We start from the raw sequence: 21,484 nt of genomic DNA, 5'->3' as shown, positions 1-21,484 counted from the left end.
AGGTAAAAGGAACTGAAAACTGAAAAATACTTCAATATTACTGTGTGCAGAATGTATTGTAACTTTTATTACAAGTTCCTGAGTAAATACATGGGTGAGGAAAAGAAATGTTAGGGTGGTTGTAATAAGAGAGCAATGAAAGTTGTCCTTTAGTGGTTCTTGGAGATCTGGAATTTACTTCATGTAAATTACGGCCAATTTATATTTTTGTATGGGGACAGAATTGTATCATTCCATGGAATAATCCAGGAGGGAAAAATCAGGAAGGAGTGAGTCATTGATACCCCAGATATTAACAGAAGCACAACAACAAATGAGTAAAAATTGGGCAAACAAATTTAGTATGAAAACCACAAAAATATTACTAACCAGTAGAGGACTAACATCCTGTAATTGCTTCCCAGTAGAGAAATTGTAGTGGAAAGAACTGTCAGCTATTGAGAGACTGACAGTAGGGTACTATTCACCAAAGCACTTGATGACCCAGTAGGAGTCTTCCAGCCCGAAGCTCCCAAACTCACTTTAGGAGTTACAATAGAAGACAGCAAATATTTAGGAGGACAGAAGTACTGTTTCCTGGATGTCAAATACAAAGGAGTTTCAGCTCCAAAAGATGTCTAGGTGAAAAATGCTACTTCATATTGTTATTTCTGGCTACAGGTTTTTGAGCCACTCATGTTGTATAAGGACAATGTAAGAAATTAGCTTGAAATTACTTGGATAAAGTTATTTTTTAAGGGAAAGCCTGTGGCAGTTTGCAGAAGACTGTAGTGGGAGCAATAACCAACTGTTCTTTGTCAGCAACACATTTCTTTGTGGATCACATCCACTGCTGGACTTCTCAGGAAAAAGAAATAAGAGCAACTGCAGGTGTGTAGAGTTTCTTCCTTGTCCCCACTACTGAGCTGTAGTTCTTGCATCCCAAGCAACTGTTCTTCCTAAGCTGCATGCAAACCTACTACTGATGAAGAGGAAGATATCTGCAGGAGAAGGAATGACCCAGGTTTTATCAGGTAACTCAGGAGAAAAATGCTCCCCTCTGCCTGTCATTGCTGGTTCTTAGAGTCAGTTTTCTCTAACTCAAAATTTCTGCATTCCTAGTGTTGCTAGGTATTGTGGAAATGGTGAATAAAGGATTTGAGCCTGCCCTGAAAGACTGTTGTATTCTGGTTTATAATTATAGATCCTTTTAAAACACTGCTGCTCTTACACAGAAAATTATACACCTACTGTGAATCACGTTAATTACATGACAATTCAAGTGTCACCATAGTACCTTATATAGTGGAAATGCCACCATCTGGTGGTTGCGTCTCTGCTGGCAGACTTCCTTGGTGGCATTGGGGATTGAGCTGTTCCCGTTCATTGGGGAAGCCCTGTTTTAGATTTAGAAATTAAGGCTCCCTGAAAGTTACAGGTTGGTTTTTTTTTGGTTTATTTTTTCTTTTTTTTTTTTTTTTTGTGTTTGTTTTTTATTTTAATGTGATTTTATTACTGAGAAGCTTGTGATGTTAAGAAACTTCTAATATGAGCTTTGATTATAATTGCTTTTTTTGGGAGGGCTTTCTAGGACAGAATCACAAGATGACTTCTATAAGAAACACATACAGAGGCCATCTGCAGATTTCTTGAACATGCAGTTTCTCCCTTTCTCTCTTGAAATGATTCTTGACACCAGCAGGAGCTTATTGTCTCCCAACAAGACACTCTTTAGAAAATCTTACCTTTCTCTTATAATTTTTTTGTTATCAGTGTCACTTTGTTCTGAAGAGATTTTAGTTAGGGTGTAATTTTATATGCATCCTTCTGAGGTAAATTAATGAGTTTTGTTATGATTATCACCATGTTCTAGTGAAGTAGGCCAAGTACAAATATTCTTGAAATTAAAAGAAAAATCTATTCCTCATTCCAGGAAAGCATAAGACTGTCTGCTTATATTTACAAAGCAAGAAATGAGTGATAAACTTTGAGGAAGCCAGAAAGTTTTATGCCTTTTGACTGAGGAGTTTTGAGTTTACTTCATTTTTGTAAACCAGATTTGTGATTAGATTTCTGACCTATTCTGTGCTGTAGATAAGACCTGAAGTTCACAGCAAAATGAATTCATGCTCTAAAGCAAAATTCTCTTCAGCGTGGCACAACAGAGCTGCAGAGTGAGATATTCTGCATAACTTGTGAAAAATTTAAAGTGAGTTTTGATGCATTTCAGCAGTATGTTATGTGGAGCAGCTCACCTATGTGACTTGCAGAATATCAAGCTTTTTGGTCCTATTCCAAAAACCTTGTATTATTTTGAATTGCATTTATAAGTCTTGAATACAGGGCCACCTTCTCCTCACAGACTGTTATGGTACCTACTCTGTGGGACATCAGTCTCTGCTGGGATCCCTTGGCAGTATAACTATGTAAGGCAGGTCCTCTTATCTTGCAAAAATTACTTTGACAGATACAACAGCCCATCCTTGGCTCTCTCTCTTTCCTGACTACTTCTTGGATGCAGGCAGGGGAATGTGGGTAGGAAATACATCTACTCACAATAAATCCCATGAGGTAAAATAACTAACATGCATGGATTGTAGGGGCTTCAGGGAGAACTGGAGATGCAGCAGGGTGCATGCAGGAAAGTTTGTTAAGGTCTAAAAAATCATTGAAAATTGAGCAAATTGAAAAGGAGAGCAATTAATAGATATTTTTTCTTGAAGTCTTCCTTCTTTTACTCTGCCATGTGAAGTACAGCTGTTAATGCATGTTGTATTTCTTCAACTGGCCACTCAGCTGCTTCCTGCGCCTCAGAGCTCCCTGCTCCTCTGTCTGATGTGTGTGTCATAGCCACTGAGGAAGGCAGGAGCTATGTGACTGAAACATGACAAAGAGCTTTGCAATTGATTTTTCCTCTGCATTGTTAGAAAACATCAGATTGCTTAAAAGATCTCACTGGGAATTGCAACCTTCTTCCCCACTGGCTTTTTGTAACTTGCTGATTAAACATGCTAGCATGGGGTTTTTTTAGCGGCTTAAAACAAGGACTAACATGAAAGCATTTTGTCAATGGATAACCTTCTCATTGCAGGCATTTTTAACCTTACACTGACAGTGATTTCAGCTGCAGTGGGTTCTTGGAATCCTTGAGCTTCCCATTGGTGATATTCATTGCCAATGATGCCAATGGCAAGCCTGCACCCTGTCTGTCCATGTCTGGTTCCTCCCAACAAACTCAGTGTGCAGTGACAGATGCCAACAAGCAAATGGAGAAAAAAGGCCCAGAGAGCAGGTATTTCCACTTGTTATGTGAAAGGCCATCTGTCTGCTACCTGGCAGCTAAGTCTTTAATGGCTAGCATGTGTGCCTGGTTGAAGAGTTAATTGTCTACCACTATTATTAGCTGCCAGTTATTGAGTGCCAGCAATGTGTTCTCCTGCCCTACAGTAGGAGACAGAGCTTTCTCATCTTCAAAGAGCTCTCAGGAGAGAAGGTAAGTAATAAACAATCATAAGCTACATGGATGGGCTTAATTCTTACAGAGATAGATTTACTCCCCTGCTTTTCCAACAGATGTGTGTCTTTCAGTAGATTCCCTAAAAAATGCACAAAAACCCAGGAAAAAAATGGATTTATACAGGATGTGCCATCCTGTTTTATTTGCTCCTAAGGATTGTCTGGGATTACTGCTTTGTCCAAATATGTAGAAGTTGAGTTTTAAAGCCACAGAGATTTCAGGCTCTCATGTACTTAATTCTTCTATTTACACCATCCAATTAGTGCTGGTCCTATCAAGACTTTCAGGCGCCTCAGAGAAAAAAATATTACTCCAGGGCCATGGGGACATACAATGGAGCAAGACAATATATGTCCTCTAAACACAGGAGATAAACTCCCCTGATTCCTCCCCACACTTGAAGCTTCTGGAAAAAAGATAACCAAAATAAAGAACTTCTGAAGTGATTTTTAGATGCATGACAAATTTCATATTACATTGCTTCTAAGTTTCAGATTAGCCTTAACAGAAGTATGTTGTTAAATAATTCAGTAATCACATTAATTTCAGATTCTGTTTGACTGAAAACTGTATGAAAGAGAAGAGATAGCATAAACATCAAGAAAAACACTTTTATATACACTAACTAACTTAGTCACTACTTTGGCAAAGTAAGTTTTGTTCCTAGACCACCTAAAAACTTCAGTAAGCAAAAAGAAAATTAAAAAATTCCAAGCTATTTGGGAGCCTTCCGTCACCTTCTAGCTGAATCTCTAGGGGTTTATATGTTTATATCAATTAATATAATGCCTGAATGAGGTGATAAAAATAGGTAAGGTGCATGTGGCCCAAAGTCCTTTGGAAAAACAGGACTTATGCCCTTCATACACTCTGGAAAATTACAATCCAGTTTTAATATTCTGTAGCATAATAGGATGGTTGGCCTGAATTGGGTCATTAAACAAAAACTGCTGTCAGGTTTCTCCAACAGCTACAGTTTCAGTCTTTAATTTTCCACTGGCCTGAACTTCTTTGTCAGACATCCACTTCATGTATAAATGTAAGAAATACAGTTGTTAGGTCTGATTCCTACACCATCTCCTCAGGCAGGAGTCTGGCAAAGACACTTCAGGTGGTAGGCAGCCTGGGCTCCTACTTGCAGGTTACAATGAGAACTAGACTAAAAATAGTCCGTGCAGTGGTCTTCTTCCAGATATTTATTGTGAACACTGGGGATCAAGACCTCTCCATCACTGTGCATGGCCCTGGATGAGGTTAAACACTCAGCTGAGGAGTTTGCTGTGTAGACTGCATGTTAAAAATGGGGGATTGATGAAGTTTGTCAGTCATCTTGATACAAATCTGAGGAACAGTATCTAATTTAAAAAGCAGTTTTTGAAGATAGATTGATAAAACAGCTGGGGAAGAAGAGGCTTCAAAGCATCTCAAACAGCAGTCATCCAAAAGGCATGAGAAGGTTGCTGAGCAGATATAGTCAGGCTTTTCTGAAAATGCTCTTAGCATTAGGCCATTAAGGTACAATGCAAGGTGCCCAGCAGCCAGCTTTAGAGGCCTTCTGGGTGGGTAGAACCCATTAGATGGAGGCATATGATATTTTAAATTTTTTCTCTGGATTCAGGGATTGAGTTAAACTGTTCAGCTGGGCAGGCAACGATTGACTCAAGAAAATGCCTGCCTCTTTTACGCACCCTAAATGTGACCAAGGCAAGTGTTTCATTCATATCCTCCCTGTGACAATTTAAAGGATCCAGGCAAAGTGAAACAGCTAAATTGAGAAATGCTTAGAATTACCAGCCATCAAACATAGCTATTCATGGAGATGTTCTGAGGGTGTTGAATTGCCTCCTGGCAGAAGAAGGGAATGAGTTTGTATGTACTGCTTTCTGGGCAGTCTACTCAGCAGTTTGACCAGAAAAGAGAACTGCACCAGCTCTCTGAATCCTCTGTAAAACTTACTCCATGTCTCTCACTACCTCAGCCCAGGAGATCTTGCTGATTTTCAGACACTTTGCAAAAGTAAAATTGCATTTTCTTTTCAACTGTTTCTCCTCCTCTGTGTTGCCTTTCCCCTCTTCTCCCTCCAGTGGGAAATGCACACTGACAAGAGTGGTTTTCACATGGACTTATGAATAAAGCTGGGAGCATGGAGTGCTATTCCATTGCCTGTGAGATATAACAACCTGGACATGTTTTGTCATGTTTTCCCTCCATCCCAAGATGATTATTTCTTATTTCTTCTCACCCATCTGCAGGAGACTATAAAACTGTCATTCTGATCCAACCACTAAACCTGTCAATGAATGAACACTAATGTACCTGGCCAGCAGATGACTCCTGCCTCAGTTATGCATTTCTGGCATGCTTACACCTATTGCTCAGGCAGTCAGCCAAACCATTGCCCTGTCAATGTTAAAAGATTTCCTGAGGCTCAGCAAGCTTAAGGATCCACATGGTGGCAACCTTGGATCCTCTTGTTCTTGCTTTTCCTATATAATTCGTATTTCCTGAGCCTTAGTTATTTCAGACATCATGCAAAAAAATTATTACCAAGGCATTGAAATAGGCCCGCTTTGAAGGTGAGATAACACAAAAAGATTAAATTATGAAAAAGATCAAAGTTATTTCTCTTTAAGACAGCTGAAACCTGAAATTTGAAATTTTCACTAAATTTCTAAAATGCTGGACATAGACATCTTTTTTATTTATAATAAAACCTCAAATACTCTTATTGAGAATGTTCTTTATCCTGTTATAGAAAAATAAATTGTTCACCTAATGAGTTTTTTTATTTATTTTTCATTTAGCTATTTCATTTGTTTATTAGTATCTGAAGATGGCTTTAGTTTGCAATTTTAGCTTTCAAAGCATCTGGCACCGAGTTGGGTCAGAAAAGCCCTGTTGGACTTCTCCTGCTGTGAAAAGTTAGAATCTGTGTATCTGCCTATCCGTTTGGTCTTTAAATCTGAAACTGAAAGAATTAGCAATATAATGACTAAAATAAAATTATTTCTGTTACTATACCCTTATTCATTTGAAGTCTTTGCAAGTATGAAGAGAAACTAGGCAATTAATTTGGAAAACCCCCAAAACCTTGGCTAAGTGAAATGAAAATAGCAGTACAAAACTAAACAAAAGTGCCTAGGAAAGTCATGCTGGTATTTAATTTAATTTGCCTGCTTTCTGGTTTTATTCACAGGCTTATCTGTTCCCATCACTTTGGACAGGAAGTTCCCTGAAAGCTTTGTCACTACATGAATGCAGTGCTTGGTAGTGGAATAATGTACTTGTCTTAGGAACTAGTGCTAGTGTGAACACAGTTCTGTACCATTATGGCATTGTCCAGACTAATTTGCTAAAGAGAAAAGTTGTCAGTGTAGCAGTGGATAAGTGATCCCATTTTTTTTTTTTTTTTTGTATTATCTGTGTTGAAAAATGATGAAATTTATTGGGATAACATCACAGAGAAACCAATCTGTTTTTCTGCTCCTGTAGGGCTTTTTCCAGAGGTACCCAGCTTGCACTTCCACATTCCTCGAAACACCTAACAGTTTTGTGCCCACACACACAGCTGTTCACAATGCATGGATTTAGGGCTCTCAGGCCCCAGGTCCTGGTGTGACATCCAGCTTCCCTAAGTTGACAGACATCTGCCAGGGCACAGAATGTCTCAGCAAACATGACAAGCCCACACTGCCAAAAGTGCTGTGCATGCACATGGAGTACAGATACGTGCATGTTGTGCTCAAGGTCTGGGAAAACTGGCACATCCAGCAGCATAATTTCAGTCCTTGCTGGTGAATATAATTTGCGTTTTCACCTAGGGAAACTTCTGTGCTGAGATTATTAATTTCTTTCCCATGGTTGAGATCATTCTGTTCACAGTTCTCTTACTGGGAAATATCTGTCTTAAGAATCTGATAGCAACACTCCAGAAGGTTGAAATTGAATTATTGCTGCATCTCTCTGATGGAGGCTGTTTTGCTTGAAGATGATAAGATTTAATTTCTTCATAAGCAGCTCCTGAACTGCTGGAATATTTCACAGAATGATAAACCAATGCCAATTCCTACTGACTGGAGGACACCAAGACCAAAACTACAGCAGTTTAGGAGCTGTTAAGAGGCAATCATGGTCAAAGAGAGGCTGGGCATAAAATTAAATCAGAATGCATGCTGCAAAGATAATTTTTTCATTTATTGCACTATGTAAATCAGAGGCCATAAATGCTGAGGCTTGTCTGTGAAAATCTACAATCCCACTATTTCCCTCCCTTTCCTCCCAAGTCTATTTATTTATGCTATATGTCTTTCAGCTTTCTCTTTCTGTTAGCTTTTAAAATATTTTTCCCCTTTTTCATTTAATTTTCTGTCTGAAGTGTAGCATCACATGATATCCTGAGGGAAATACTGCAATGAGGAGAAACGGGTGATTAGGTGATGTTGTGGCTTGATCATTATAGGCTTTTCTTCTTTTCTCAAGAATGCTATGCTCAAGTGCTGGAAGATGTTAATGGCTGCCATAAAGTTTGTCTTTGATCTGCAGAAAATTCCAAGCCTCATTAATCCCCTGGTTATGGGGGCACCTTCCATTCAGTCTAAACAAGAAGCAGCAGCTAAGCTCCTGTACGAAGTAAATTTGCTAAAAACAGTAGAAGCAACCACCAAGGCAGTTATCCTACAAAGACAAGCTCAAGTATGAACTAATTTTTGAAAAACAAAGAACTTTCTGGGAAATTATTAAATATTCACTGAGACATTAACTGATAGGAGCTTTGTGTTTAGAAATAATCAGAAAACTGGGATAAAACAAACAGACTATGTGGGTGGCCCAGGGAGAAAGCCAAGACAAAAAGCTTCTGTTGAGTAGAGTACCTACTGGAAATGGAAAGCTAGATTTCTGAGTAAAGAAATAACCTTCTGCTGTTTGTTCCTACCACATTCAGGGAAATGGAGCTTTGTGTACATTCTTTGCAAATACACAGGCTTTCATCAGAGGCACTTCAGCTGCCCCAAATCACAGCTTCTCCTATGACAACAAACATGTCAAGATGGTAAGTGGTAGCTAAACGTTGGGACAGGAAAACAGTTGATTGAAAATGTGAGATATTTTGAAAAGTTTGCTTATTTACTGAGACTGTAGACTTTTTCTACCTTGAGTATGTCTGTTCATGTCTGTGACTGCCTCAGTGAGACTCAGGGAACTGAGGCATCATGCAGGTCAGACTGCCTTTCCTTTCTCACCATAAGTAACTGCAGAATAAACCTGCCAGATGAATGATCTCCATCACTGTACAAGTGAATAACCAAATTCTAGTAGTTTTGGTGAATTTCTCCTTAACTCTCAATCCTTACAAAGATAGTTCCCACTTTTACTGATGTATATGGTTAAGGAAGATTAGAAATCCATAAATCTGCACTGGGTTGAGCCTAAGATTAGATAGAGGTGTTTCAGGCTGCTGATCTGGTTTGGTCACTGTCAGAGCTCTTTTGAATGCATACAATTGATCTAAAGAAGCTTTTTGTGTCAATGAGAAGTGGGTCATTGGTGCTTTTTTATTAGGCCATAGTCTAATGATAGAGCTTATTTCTACTCTGATGCTTCTACCAACACAAGGCTTTTTCCTAACTTGTGTGATAATTTTGTGACCTACAGGACTTTTCAAGCTAAGAATTGTGAGGAAAATTCCCTGGAATTGCTTTCAAAAGCAATAGAAATTTGTGACTCAAAAAAAAAAAAAAAAAAACCCCACAAAAAAAACCAAAAAAAACCCCAAAACCCTGATTTATATTATTTTACTTTATCACAAATGGCTTTGGGATGAATTTATTTTCTATATGTATCTTTATTTCCTGCAGAGTCATACATTTATTTTGGCATTTATTACTTTGTCTCTAGACTAATAAGTTTTGAAAGACTCTTTGAAGTCCTTGTTAGCTAATATCATCTGTGCTTCCTTTCCTTTGGGACTGCTTACACGTATTTAACCTCCTAAGCCTGAAAAAAAAGTCACTGTAAGAATCTACTGCTTCCCCATTCATACTGTTCTTTGACCCATTTCCATCATTGCTAATCTAGGCCAGGTATCTTAAAATGTATCTGGATCCAACAGCACAGTCAGACTTGAGTATTTTTGGATTTAAATAGGTATCTTGAAACAGTTTTGTATTTCTTATTTAGTTGCAAGATAACCCTGGAAAATTTTGCTGCTGTGAAATCAGAATCCGAATAATGTCTTTTGATCGCAGTATACAAAACAAATATTCAGGAGAAAACATGTTAGTTCTTAGTTATCAATTGTTACAGCTATTTGATTTTGAACTGGTCTATCTGATCCCTTTCAAATTCCTTCTGAAAAGAAAGCATACTGAAAAATGGAATTGCAAAGGCCATCTGTATTTTTTCTAGTTTTTATAGACTTGGCAGGGGACTAAAAGCCTGGAAGGAAAAGGTATCTGTGCTACATCTCTCCCTGTGTGCCTGTGAGCACGAATGCTGTGTGGTTTGGGGAGTTTGCTCAACAGCAATCTTCTCAATAGCTGCTCTGCTCAGGGAAAGCCTAACCAACCTGGCACTATTTAACCTCCTAGAAGTGCAAACTTTGCCTTGGAAATTCCTAAGAGGCAGGATTTTATTTTGGCTAGTTTTGTTCCAATTAATTTTTATTTGTAAGACAAAGAAAATGACAGGCACATTATGCCAATGCATTGAGTAAATATAGCCCAGCTATCTAAGCTGACCTGCTGTTGGAAAATCTAAGTAACTCCAATCCTTCCCTTCATCATTCTCTCATCCCCAGCGTAATAAAAGCAGAGCTAGAGCAGCGAACACCTGGCATGCTGGTCACGCAGAATGACTTTACATTGTAATCATCTTGTCAAGGAGCTGAAAATAGCATTGTGCTGCAGTGTTCACTGGTGCTTCAGGAAGGAAGACAATAACCAGCATTTGGCATCAGCCTACACTCTAACTGTGAGTGATACAGAAGTATTCCTCAAATTGTTTCCCTCCTCTCATCCTGAAAACATTCACCCTGTATCCCCTGGTAATGTATCACAGAGGCCCTCACTTCCAGTCTCCAACTAAAGATGAGGTGGGCAGTCACTGTGCTGCACACAACCAAGTAATCTGATTTATCACCACTCTAGTTTTCAACAAAATAGTGCATTAAATCAAATTAATTCTAGCATGTTTAGCATGCTATACAAATTCCAGGAAAAATGGCAATAAAAGGCTTTGTTTGAATGAATTGAGGTGAATTATGTGCAGATAGGAGTGATAATACACAATTATTGAACTATACAGGAACCCAGGAATACAAGATTTAAAATAGAAATTTGGACAAGAGACCTTGCCTAATGATAACTTTTGAAGGAGTTCAAGAGGGTGGAGAGTGTTGCAGCTAACCTGGCACCAAGGAGATGCCACACAGGATTATAGGGATCACAGAGATTAAATAAAAGTCAGGCAATAGGCACCATTTTCCAAAAGTGGATGCTATTGTGGCAGAAAAATTTTATATTAAATTCTTGGGGGGAAAAAGCCACAATATTAGGAAGATGTAAATCTGAGCATTTTCATGTTCAGTCACTCATTCATATGCACAGCTAATGCAATAATCAGTGGACTAACAGCACTTGTACATTTTTGGGTTTGGGGAACTGAGTATTTAATTATGAATTTTGTTGTATCACTTCATTACTTGAGCATAGCTCTCTAGGTTACTTTCTGCAGAAATACATTGGAAGGAACAAACACAACAAAGGCAAGAGGCACAGAAATGTGGTGTAATAGCAATGTTTGTTCAAATTTGATGCTAGGTTAGCAATTTAACTGTATAGGGCCAGTCAACTTGCATTCACTACCCTGAGGTGGAGGTAATCCATGATCTGATTACTAAATTTTAAATTTTGGCATACTGGGAGCAAGCAAGAATTCTGAGTGCTAATATTGTAATACTTTTTCAAAAGTCAAGTAAGACGACCCCTAGATATGTGGATTATTATGCATGTCCTCATTCCCTGGCACAGTGATAAGAAAGCTGGTATTCCCCTGATAGAAAAGTATAAATGTAATCAGTACAACTCCATGTTATTTTATAGAAAATAGTCAAACAACTATGCTTTTCTTCACTGAGGAGATTACTTCCATGAAAATTCATTTATTTACCTAACACATAGCCTGCTTGGACATATTCTGGACACTTGAGTCAGTAATACCTGGCTTTCTCTTTAAAAAAATAATGCTATACAGGGTAAATCAAGCATACTGCATCACACAGGTTAAGAACTAACTAACTGCAGCCCACCAAAACAATCACCAGAGGGAATTGCTCTCACTACATCTCACTGGAGATGCTTTTCCTGAAGCTTTGTAGAAACTCTGCAGAGAACACCATGCAATGCATACAAAATAACATGGACTGAGTGGTAAAATAAAACCCTTTAAAGAAAAATATTAGTGCAGTCAGGGGAAAACTTTTCCTCCTCTGTGTTGCATGGGTTGTTCTGCACAGGGCAGGGCATAATGAAGAGCCTCAGAAATAATTCAAAGACTGAAGAAAATGGAAAGACCATAATGAGGCAGAATTTAGCTTATTAAAACAAGATGACAGAGTATTTAATTACAGAGTGTAAGTACAGTAAGTAGGAAGAAAATAGTGGTTACTGGAGGGTTTTTATTCTAGCATAATGAGAAAGCAGGAATGTAAAACAAACCCAAGAAATGTTAAATTGGATTTTTTGGCAAACAATGAAATAGATTACCTTCAGAAAAATTTTCCAAAGGGAAGAATTCATTAATCTATTTTTCATAAATTTTTAATAATAATTGAATTGGACCTGATGCTGAAATGATCAAAAAAATGTCGATCTTTCTGCAATGACTGTCTTTTTTTCTGGTCAGAGCCTTTTTATTCATCACAGATGATGCCTTAACATCCTGTTTCTGTGCAAGCATTTATTATGAATGTACTTTTAATGCAGTTTGCTTGTCTGAGTTCCCCTTTCTGAGCAGCCTATTAGGTGATAATCATAGGGGTAAAGTCTGATCTGCACTTTTATTTTGTCAGGCAAAATTTAGTCTGATCTGTGTTTTTTTTCACTTAGACTAACAAGCTCTGTTTTTTTGGTTTTGCTTTAATTTTTGTTTGGTTCTGCCTTTGTTTTTTGTTTTATTTTGTTGTGACAGGGAACTAGCAGAGGTAAAACATGGTGGAAATTTTTGTAAAATTAAATTTTAAGCAATGATTTTATTAATGCATTACTTTTTCACAAGGGTCTTCTCAGACAAAAAGGCTGAGAAGAAAAAAAATTAAAACCTGATTACTCTTTTGCTGTGAGATTTGCTGATGTGCCTCATATGCTATAATATTTCATTGTTTGGTAAAATGACAAATTTTGATGGAGGCATGGAAAACATGTAAAATTAAGACTTTTAGAAAGTGATGAAAGAGAGAGTAACCTATGATGAGTTTACCATGTCTGAATTCTACATGATGCTCAGTCTCATTGTTTTTTCCCCACTGAAAGTCAGGAAGTTTTCAAATAATTATGTTTTAGCACATTGTGTATGCTGGAACAAGAGAAAGCGAGAGAGATTGCTTATAACTCATGTGCACATGACTATTTATACTCTTTTTTTTTTTTTTGCAAATTTTAACCTCCTTAATTGCCTCACTAACCAATCCATCACTTCTCTGATTTTATTTGCTAAAATAATATAAATTGAAGAGAATCAGCTCTGCACACACTCTCTAGAATATGAAGACATAAACACACTGGAAAGCAGCTACCTGAATCAGAGTAGTTAAGTAGCCATGGCTAAAACTCATCATTTAAGATTTATGATCACTGCCTGTGTTACTGGAAAATGAGCTGAATGTACATTTACAGCTGCTTTCATTGGTTTCTTCTGGGGGCTGGAACCATAAATGCATTGGTTTCTAAATGGTTGGTACAGAAAAATGGTAGTGTTGTGCTTTGTGTGCCCCTTCCAGGTTTTGGTTTATTGATCCTAGATTACATAGTGCGTGGCTGCTGAGCTGCAGACAAATGGGACTTGACAGTTCTCTCTGTGGGATATGGCTCTATGATTCAGTTAATGGTAGAGGAAACTTCTACATAATTGACTTTTAGCATATTGAAATTCCTTCCTGGGCTACTGTCACAAAACCCATCAGCTTGACTCGTGTCATCTTTAGTAGTTCTGTGAGAGAGAAAGGCTAAAAAGTCAGGAAGAATGATTTATCATGTCATTCCTGAGAGGGGTCTCTTCTGCTTCAAGAGTGAGAGACAACTCTCAATAACAAAGCTCACGTTGCCACTTGGCACTCATAACCTTAATCTGTCAACAATAGTACTTAGCATTTATATAATGCTGTACTGGCATTAGCTAATTAATTCTTACAACACCACTGGGAGATGAGTCACTAAACACCTTTAGAAAGACTTTCCTTTTAATACCTCTGCTGATGTTATGTGCTGAAATGCACAGATTACTGGCACTCATCTCAAAGAAAAGCTAGAAGGTGATCTTAATACTTTATGATTGTTTCTTTAATTAAAAAGAGTAAAAAAACCCTCTGAAGTTCAGCAGAGTTTAGTAAATCTTGATCCAATTTCACCTTTTGTCAGAATGAAAGGAAATTCCACTATAAAGCATTATTTCAAATGAAATCTCAAGGAATAGTGATTGGTGTCTGTTGAAAACCCAACAATATACTTGCTGTAAAACAGCAACTTCAGATTGTTAATACAGAGGGGAAAAGGATCAAAACAGAAAAAATGCAAATATTTTCTCACCTCAACAGCTGGGCCTCCCAGACTGTACTGAAAGATATCATTATCTGGCCAGAATAGAGCTACACTGCATGCCAGAGCAAACCCTGCTGCAGCAGTGGAAATTTACTTTTTCCTCACTTAGAAAGCACCGTTTTTGGGGTGGGGCTGGTTTCTGTTGGGTAAGCCCCATGCTGTTCTTCCTCAGTGGTGGGCACAGCCAGCTCTCAGCAGGTTAAAGTTCATCCTTCCACCTTTATCTGTCTGGCAGCAGACTGCTGGAGGCAGGCTTTTTCAGGAGCAATTTCTCTGCTTCTATCCTGGTCCCTACTCCTCCTAGGGCACCTGAGCTCCAGCCTGCAGTGTAGCCTCATGTCTTGCAGGCAACAAAGAGAAGGGCAGAGCACTTATCCCAGTGTTATTTTTACTGGAGGCAGGTGTTGCATTGTCCTGATTTCAGCTAGGATATGGTGGCTCCTCTCAGTAGCTGTTACTGTGTTTTGGGTTCAGAATGAGAATGATGTTGGTAACACACTGCTGTTTTGGTTTTTTGCTAAGCCATTTATCCTAAATCAAGGACTTTTTACCTTATCTTTTGCTCTGCCAATAAGGAAGTACACAAAAAGAAACTGTGAGGGAGCATTGCTGGGCAGATGACCTGAACTGACCAAAGGGATACTTCACACCACAGAACATCACGTCCAGTACATAAACTGGGAGGAATTAGCAGGGAGTGTGGCCGATCTGAATTTGGGAAGGGGATTCTGACATCAGTCAGTGGTTGGTGGGCAAGTGTATTGTGCGCCACTTGGTTTTCCCCTTTTATTGTTATTATTATTATTATTATTATTATTAACCATTAGTATTGTATTTGACTTTCTTTTAATTTATTAAACTGTTCTTATCTCAACATATATGTTTGGCTTTGATTGCCCTCCCCATTTCACCAGGGTGGGAGGTTGAGTAAGCACAAGCATGTATTGCACAAGGCTGAAAAGACAATTGTACTGTTGAGCTGTAAATTAATAGATCTTGCTTTTAGTCTCACCTAGAATATCTCACTTCTTAGCTGAGTGCTGACAATTTGAACTCAAAAGCAGATTGCTCTCTCTGCAATCCAGGTATGAAACATACAGTTGGCAACTTTCCTGTCAGTAACACGACTACAACCAAAGGGAAAGCAGGACCTGAAAGAAGGGAAGGTACCATGGCATCTGTGTCAGACAAACAAGCTGCTGTTTGTTGTGGTACTATTTACTTGCACACAGAACTGCACTACTGTATATCAAAGTACAACTAACCTCTGGTCATTGTATTTCTGCTGTATGACACTGATTTTTACAGAGAAGGAAGGACTTGGGGATTTTACTGTTCAGAAAATGCATTGCTTACACTCATGCACAAAATAATTAATCTTAAAATCAATGCTTGGCATTAGGAGTCACTACCCACACAACTTTTCATAAATTTACTTGTTTACAAGGACTATTCAACTCAAAATGCATCTCAAGTCCCTATCTCCCTCTAAAATAACACCCAAGGGTTACAATACATAAGCTATGTATTGTAAATACAATACAAAAATATTTAAAGTATAGAAAGTGGTTGCATTACAGTCTGCATATAATTAGACCAAACATGTAAAAATTAACCATGTCAGTTCCTAAAATATTCAAGTTTTTTATACATCATAAATATCTATATATGTATGCAACATCAGTTTAGAAGTTCTCTTAATGTGATATAAGTTTTTTTAATAATTATATATTTTGTATATCATAGGTATGGTCATAATAAAGTCATATCTGTTGCAACTGGTATTTTGGTCAACACAGAATGAGAACACACATTTGTTGATTTAATGTGTGTAAAACAATAGGAAAACAAAGTATGCAAGTAATCTGTATCTGATTTTTTTTTACCACAGAACTTTTATGTCAAAATACTTATATCATTGGCACACACCTTGTATTCTGTGGCAAAGATTTAATTGTTTTTATGTGATTAATGTGGGATATTGGATTTTTTGAAAAAAAAGCCTTTGAAGATAAGATTTTAAAAGCAGCCTGTGAGAATTCAGTAATTTTCTTTAATTGAAATCAGAACTGACTTGTTCTTTGTATTAGCTTTAAAATAAATTCCAGAAATTCTTTAATAAAATATCTCCAGAAACTTCTTTTCACACAAACACCTCTGATTTTACTTGCATACATTTAGAAACAGACAGGAATGTTATACTCTCATGAAAAGGACATTGATTAACAAAAATGAATTAAGTCTGAATGCTTCAGCACTTTATAAAAAAGTAGATGAAATATTAATATGGAAAATGTTTCCACAGAACATTTGCAAACAGGCATCAGATTTTGAGAGATGACCTTACTCTAATAAAGGATGTCTGTGACAAGAGGCAAACAACTAGCACTACTTATATAAACTGTTTTATTCAATGTTTTTCAGTGTTGTGTTACTGTGTGTGTTTGACACACTGGTCTCTGTGACTTATCTCTGTGATTTATAAAAGGTTTCAAAGATAACTCTACTGCCCTATTTAATGAAATATTTTCCACTTTCAGTTAGAAACAGTAAATGATTGATACCTACTGCTTTTTTTTCCTTAAGGAATGCCAATTTGTCCCTGGTGGAGCCGGCAGCCCCTGCCAGCTCTCTGCTCAGCACAGGAATAGCCAGAGGGCTGGGATGGATGCACTGGTAATGCAACACGTGGACTGTTTGTTTGGAGAACTCAAACGAAAGCAGGCAGTATGATCAAGATAAAGCTTTTAATGATGTTTGCCTTATTATAGTTATGAATGCTCTCTATTGATTCTCCCCCTCATTTACCCAAATTGCTAAGTTGTTTTCAATTTCTTCCTACAATTAACATGAATGAAGCTGACTGGTGGCTGGCTAGAAATCTTTGCTACTCAATCTTCATTCATTAACAGATGTCATGAACAGTGGTCAGGCACAGAAGAGGTGCCTAAAATTTATACCATACATGGAAACTAAATGAATGACCAAATGCTTTAGAAAAGACTTGTTTATTTTAGACTTTAATTGGTGCAAAACCTGATGACATATGACAACAGAACAGGGGTTTGACGTAATTTGAACAACAAAATGGAGTGCAGAATTGTTCTACTGTGCCAGCCTGAGTTCCTGCCACATTATTGCCCTAAAAATTGCTGTTGTCTCATTTCTTCAGCACAGATATTCCTAGAGAGCATATAAGGAAGAACACACAGGAATTCTAGCTGTCTTCTACTTACATTTTTCTTATTGACTTGAAAAAAATAATCGCTAAAAATTTTTAGCTATACAAAAAATTCTGAGGTGGTATGTAATAGAGATGTTGGACTAGTGGTCACTGAGTAATTTGAATAATTTGTTGACTGGCAAGAAGCCACAAAGTAGGTGTACTGAGGCCAAGAAGAAGCCATGACTTTCCAATTACACACCACTGGCTACATTTTCATTTAGTATACAACAACAGCAGCTGTTTTTTTGCTGCCTTTCTTTTGCATGCCTACATCATTGACTTTCTCCTTAGTATTGATCATTAACATTTCTATCCAAATTTAGCTCTTTTAAGGGGATGAAGATGAGTGGACAGTTGCTGCTCAGCTTGTTAACAGCTTGCATCAGTTAACTCTACCAAACACACTTCCTTCAAGTTCTAGAAACTCCACCTTTCTGACTTTGGAAAAGAATTGGTGCTATACCAGGAAATACCAGAGAAAGCTCAGCTCATAATGAAAATATGTGATCTGGAGCACATTTCTGATGAAGGATATACACAGACTTAATGATAAAGGAAAACCAAAATATATACAAGGCGAGCCTCTTCTTTTCTCTTTCCCTCTCCCTTGATGGCACTCCTACAATTGCTCTTATTCCATTAGCTGTGTTCTGGATGAAAAAACTTTTTAAAGAGCCATAAGAATGATAAAGAATTGGAAAATATTTGTATAATATAAAGCCTAAGAAGCTCAGTGCATTTAACTTACTTGAAGAAAGGAAGAAGGTACAGGAATATATTCTATAAATTCTTGTAACAGTAAGATTAGAAGACACAGCTCTTCAATCTATCCCACAAATGTGTAACAGTCTCTAATGGAAGATAATATTAAATAAATCTAGCCTAGGAGGGAGGTGCAATTTAAAAAGTGCAGGTAGTTAAACAGAGGACCAATTTTTCAGCTTTAGAATAGATACTGATTTCACACAATCTTACAACACAAATGGGCCTATTTATAAAATATATTTCTCTGGCTGTTAAAATATATATATAAAATATATTTAACTATGGCTGTTGAAATCAGCTAGCAAAGTGACAGATTTCCCGAAATTCTACATTGAAGGTCTGACCACAAAAATCCTTTATAATCTTAGTTTTAGTATGTTTTCTGCTGTTACTTCCAGAATTACTGACACCAGATAAGTGCAAGTGTATGTGGTCCCAATTGCAAAGTATTTGTTTTTTAAAAAGTACTCCCATCAACAGTTAGCACTCCTGCATGGAGATTAGTTGGATCTTACTGAAGTACTTCTTATTAAATGCTGTTAAACATTGTCAGTTCTTATATGAAACAAAACATTTTAAATGAAAATGTGTGCATTTTAAAATATATAGCGTTCATGTTTGCACAAGTTCTTTTGCACCAGAATATTAGTAAGCCCCATGTACAGAGAGAGAGAGGGAAAACAAAAATCGTGGAAACAATGCTAGCAGGAATGAATACATACACTCCACTCCCGCAACAGTTTCAGTCCCTGTCTTGGAAAACCAGATGTTGCCTGTTTGCCTTCTAGTGGCTTGAATTTAGAATAGCTTCAGCCAAGAATAGGCTTTGCAAAAGAGCTAAGTGAAACTGAGAAGATCACAATCACTTACTATTATTATAGCAAGCTCTGAAATGTCAATATGCCTCTGGGGGGAAACATCTGTGAAATGCCACATACTCTATTAAGAATGTGTAAAAGATCAGTGGTACATGTGTATGTAGCAACTCCAGAGAATCCTGATTTCAAAAAGACAAATGTTTTCCAAGTAGATATGGCTTCTCTGATAATGGCTTCTTTTCATTCAAGCAGCTACATCGATATTTTTGGAAATCTTTGTCACAGCTGCATCTCTGAAACAGTGGTCTCTGTGGAGCTGCTCTACTTAGTGTGGGATGGGTCTCCCCTGGCACAACTGGGCCTACTGAAGATAGGAAAAAGACTGAGTGTGCTTTACATGTCATAACGTAATTTGAAATGACCTTCACACACTCCTGTCATTCCGTCATGGAATATTTGTGACTGAGGCTGTAGGCAAGGACTCACATCTAAGTTGCTGCAATATAAAGAGACTACAACAGATAATCCTGCTTCTGCTGCTACTGAACATGTAAACACGTGTTTCTCTGTTTCATCTAAGGAAACTACATTGATTTACATTCCTGCTAAGGGTTAAACTACAGCAATATATGAATTTACATCTGAACTAACCTTTTATGATGCGATATTTTAATATGTACAAAACTGCTCCTCTTAGTGAATGAAAACTGCTCTATTAGTGTGAATGTATTTGTTTCTGAAATATATTTTTAATTTGTAGCACATTTTTACTTGTTAACCATCTAAACTATATTTAAATTTACAGGATGACCTTTCACATTAATAACACCCTCAGTTCCTTGTTGAGAGGCATAAACTCATTCAGAGATGACCCATGTCTGTTTGGACATCAAGGCTGCTGTCCAATATTGCTGGTCTTTTTCCTCTCCACTCTGGAAGACTAGTAACTAGCTCTGTGCTAGTTGGACTAAATTAGTCTGCACTACTCTGATCTGTTCTGCTGAACACTGAAGGCTTACCAGAAATCTCTGTTGCTTATATGCTGTTCTGCTAAATTTAAGTGGGTCAGAAACTATCACCATGCTGTCACAAAAGCTATTTTTAAACTTAATACAGCTCAGAGCTGGATTAATGAGTGCACATCCCTCTATCTGTGCATGAGCTCAGTATGGTCCAGCAGTAAATTGTGCCTTTGGTAAGCACACGTGAGCGGCATCTTTCTGTGTCAGTGCTCATGGCCACCTGTTCAGATGGCCTAGTGCCCTCTTGCAGTGCGGTCAGACAGCTGACTTTGGGTGCTCATAAAAGCAAGGACAGGTTTAACCATACAAGGAATATCACTGCAGATGTCAGCTCTTCAACAAGGCTTCCTGTGGCAACATACATAGCAAATTCCCATTTCTTGTATGCTTCTTGTGTGTGTCAGAGTGGTCAAGAATGCCAAATTTCTGCTGCATAATTCTGGCTGCCAAAAATATACGCATTCTGCATTGAGAGAAGATGGGAGAAGAATACAGAGAGCTGGATTGCTCCTGTATCAATTTCTCTTAATAATTAGGTATTCTAATACCTAATTATTAAGAGAAATAATTCTCTTTCTAGGTAGTCTAATTTCACAGATCAAAAGAGTAGATTTTATTTTCAATATGGAAACACTTTTCATACATATGTGATGGATCTTTTTTTACATGAGTTACAAACCCAAGTATTCATTTTCTACACAGAAGCCTTCCACAGCTGCACTAAGACAACAATTCTCAAGTGATCAGCAGCTGTCTCTGTGTGAGATGTGGCAGAAGCACTATGCAATAGGAATACTTCTCCCAGCTGTAGTAAGACTGTGTAAGGATGTTCAATTACTCAATGTATTTCACTTAATTCAGGTTATGAATGAGCCATTATTCCATTAAACACCTGTATAAGAACATTTAAATATCATTTAGTGTACTGTTTGTTTTACTCTTGAAAAGTACCTGGTAGAAAAATTACTGTGAAAGACTCAGAAAAGCTTTGACTTCTAATTCCATTTGCACCTCAGATAACTCTGAAAAAGAAACATTTTTCAGCATACCCAGAACCCAAATGGGTTTGCATAGTAATAGTCAGAAAAAAAATTTAAACTCCAGAGGAGGAAAAGAGGGTCTTTAAAGATTTCTTCAAAAAGTAAATCCTGCCTATGTTCTAGATAATCCTTATGACCTACTAACTTATAGGTATAACTGATAACAACCTCTATAGTAGTTTCTAAACATGAATCCAGATATCATTCTGGCTTCTGGCTGGATATCCGACTAATGAAAAATCAAGTTTCTTGGAAATGCTGTGGTCTTAATGCAATAAACTCAAGATTTTCATGTAGGAAATTGTA

The 21,484-nt window shown here is 37.5% G+C and overlaps 1 long non-coding RNA gene across 2 annotated transcripts; it reads left to right on the top strand.

Moving 5' to 3' along the window:
* The first annotated feature begins 3,361 nt into the window (after positions 1-3,361).
* LOC135300328 (uncharacterized) lies at positions 3,362-21,049 on the top strand. 2 transcript variants are annotated; one of them, XR_010362196.1, is made up of 5 exons: positions 3,362-3,472; positions 8,439-8,546; positions 10,293-10,465; positions 16,894-16,983; positions 17,857-21,049. It is a non-coding gene; the product is annotated as an uncharacterized LOC135300328 (long non-coding RNA). The 2 variants fall into 2 exon arrangements; XR_010362195.1 differs by having other exon boundaries at positions 16,894-21,049.
* The last annotated feature ends 435 nt before the right edge of the window (positions 21,050-21,484 follow it).

Source organism: Passer domesticus, chromosome 5, assembly GCF_036417665.1.
Source record: "Passer domesticus isolate bPasDom1 chromosome 5, bPasDom1.hap1, whole genome shotgun sequence".
Classification (NCBI taxonomy): Eukaryota; Metazoa; Chordata; class Aves; order Passeriformes; family Passeridae; genus Passer; species Passer domesticus.
Note: the sequence above shows the minus strand (reverse complement) of the source record. Positions and strands in the feature narration are given on the sequence as shown.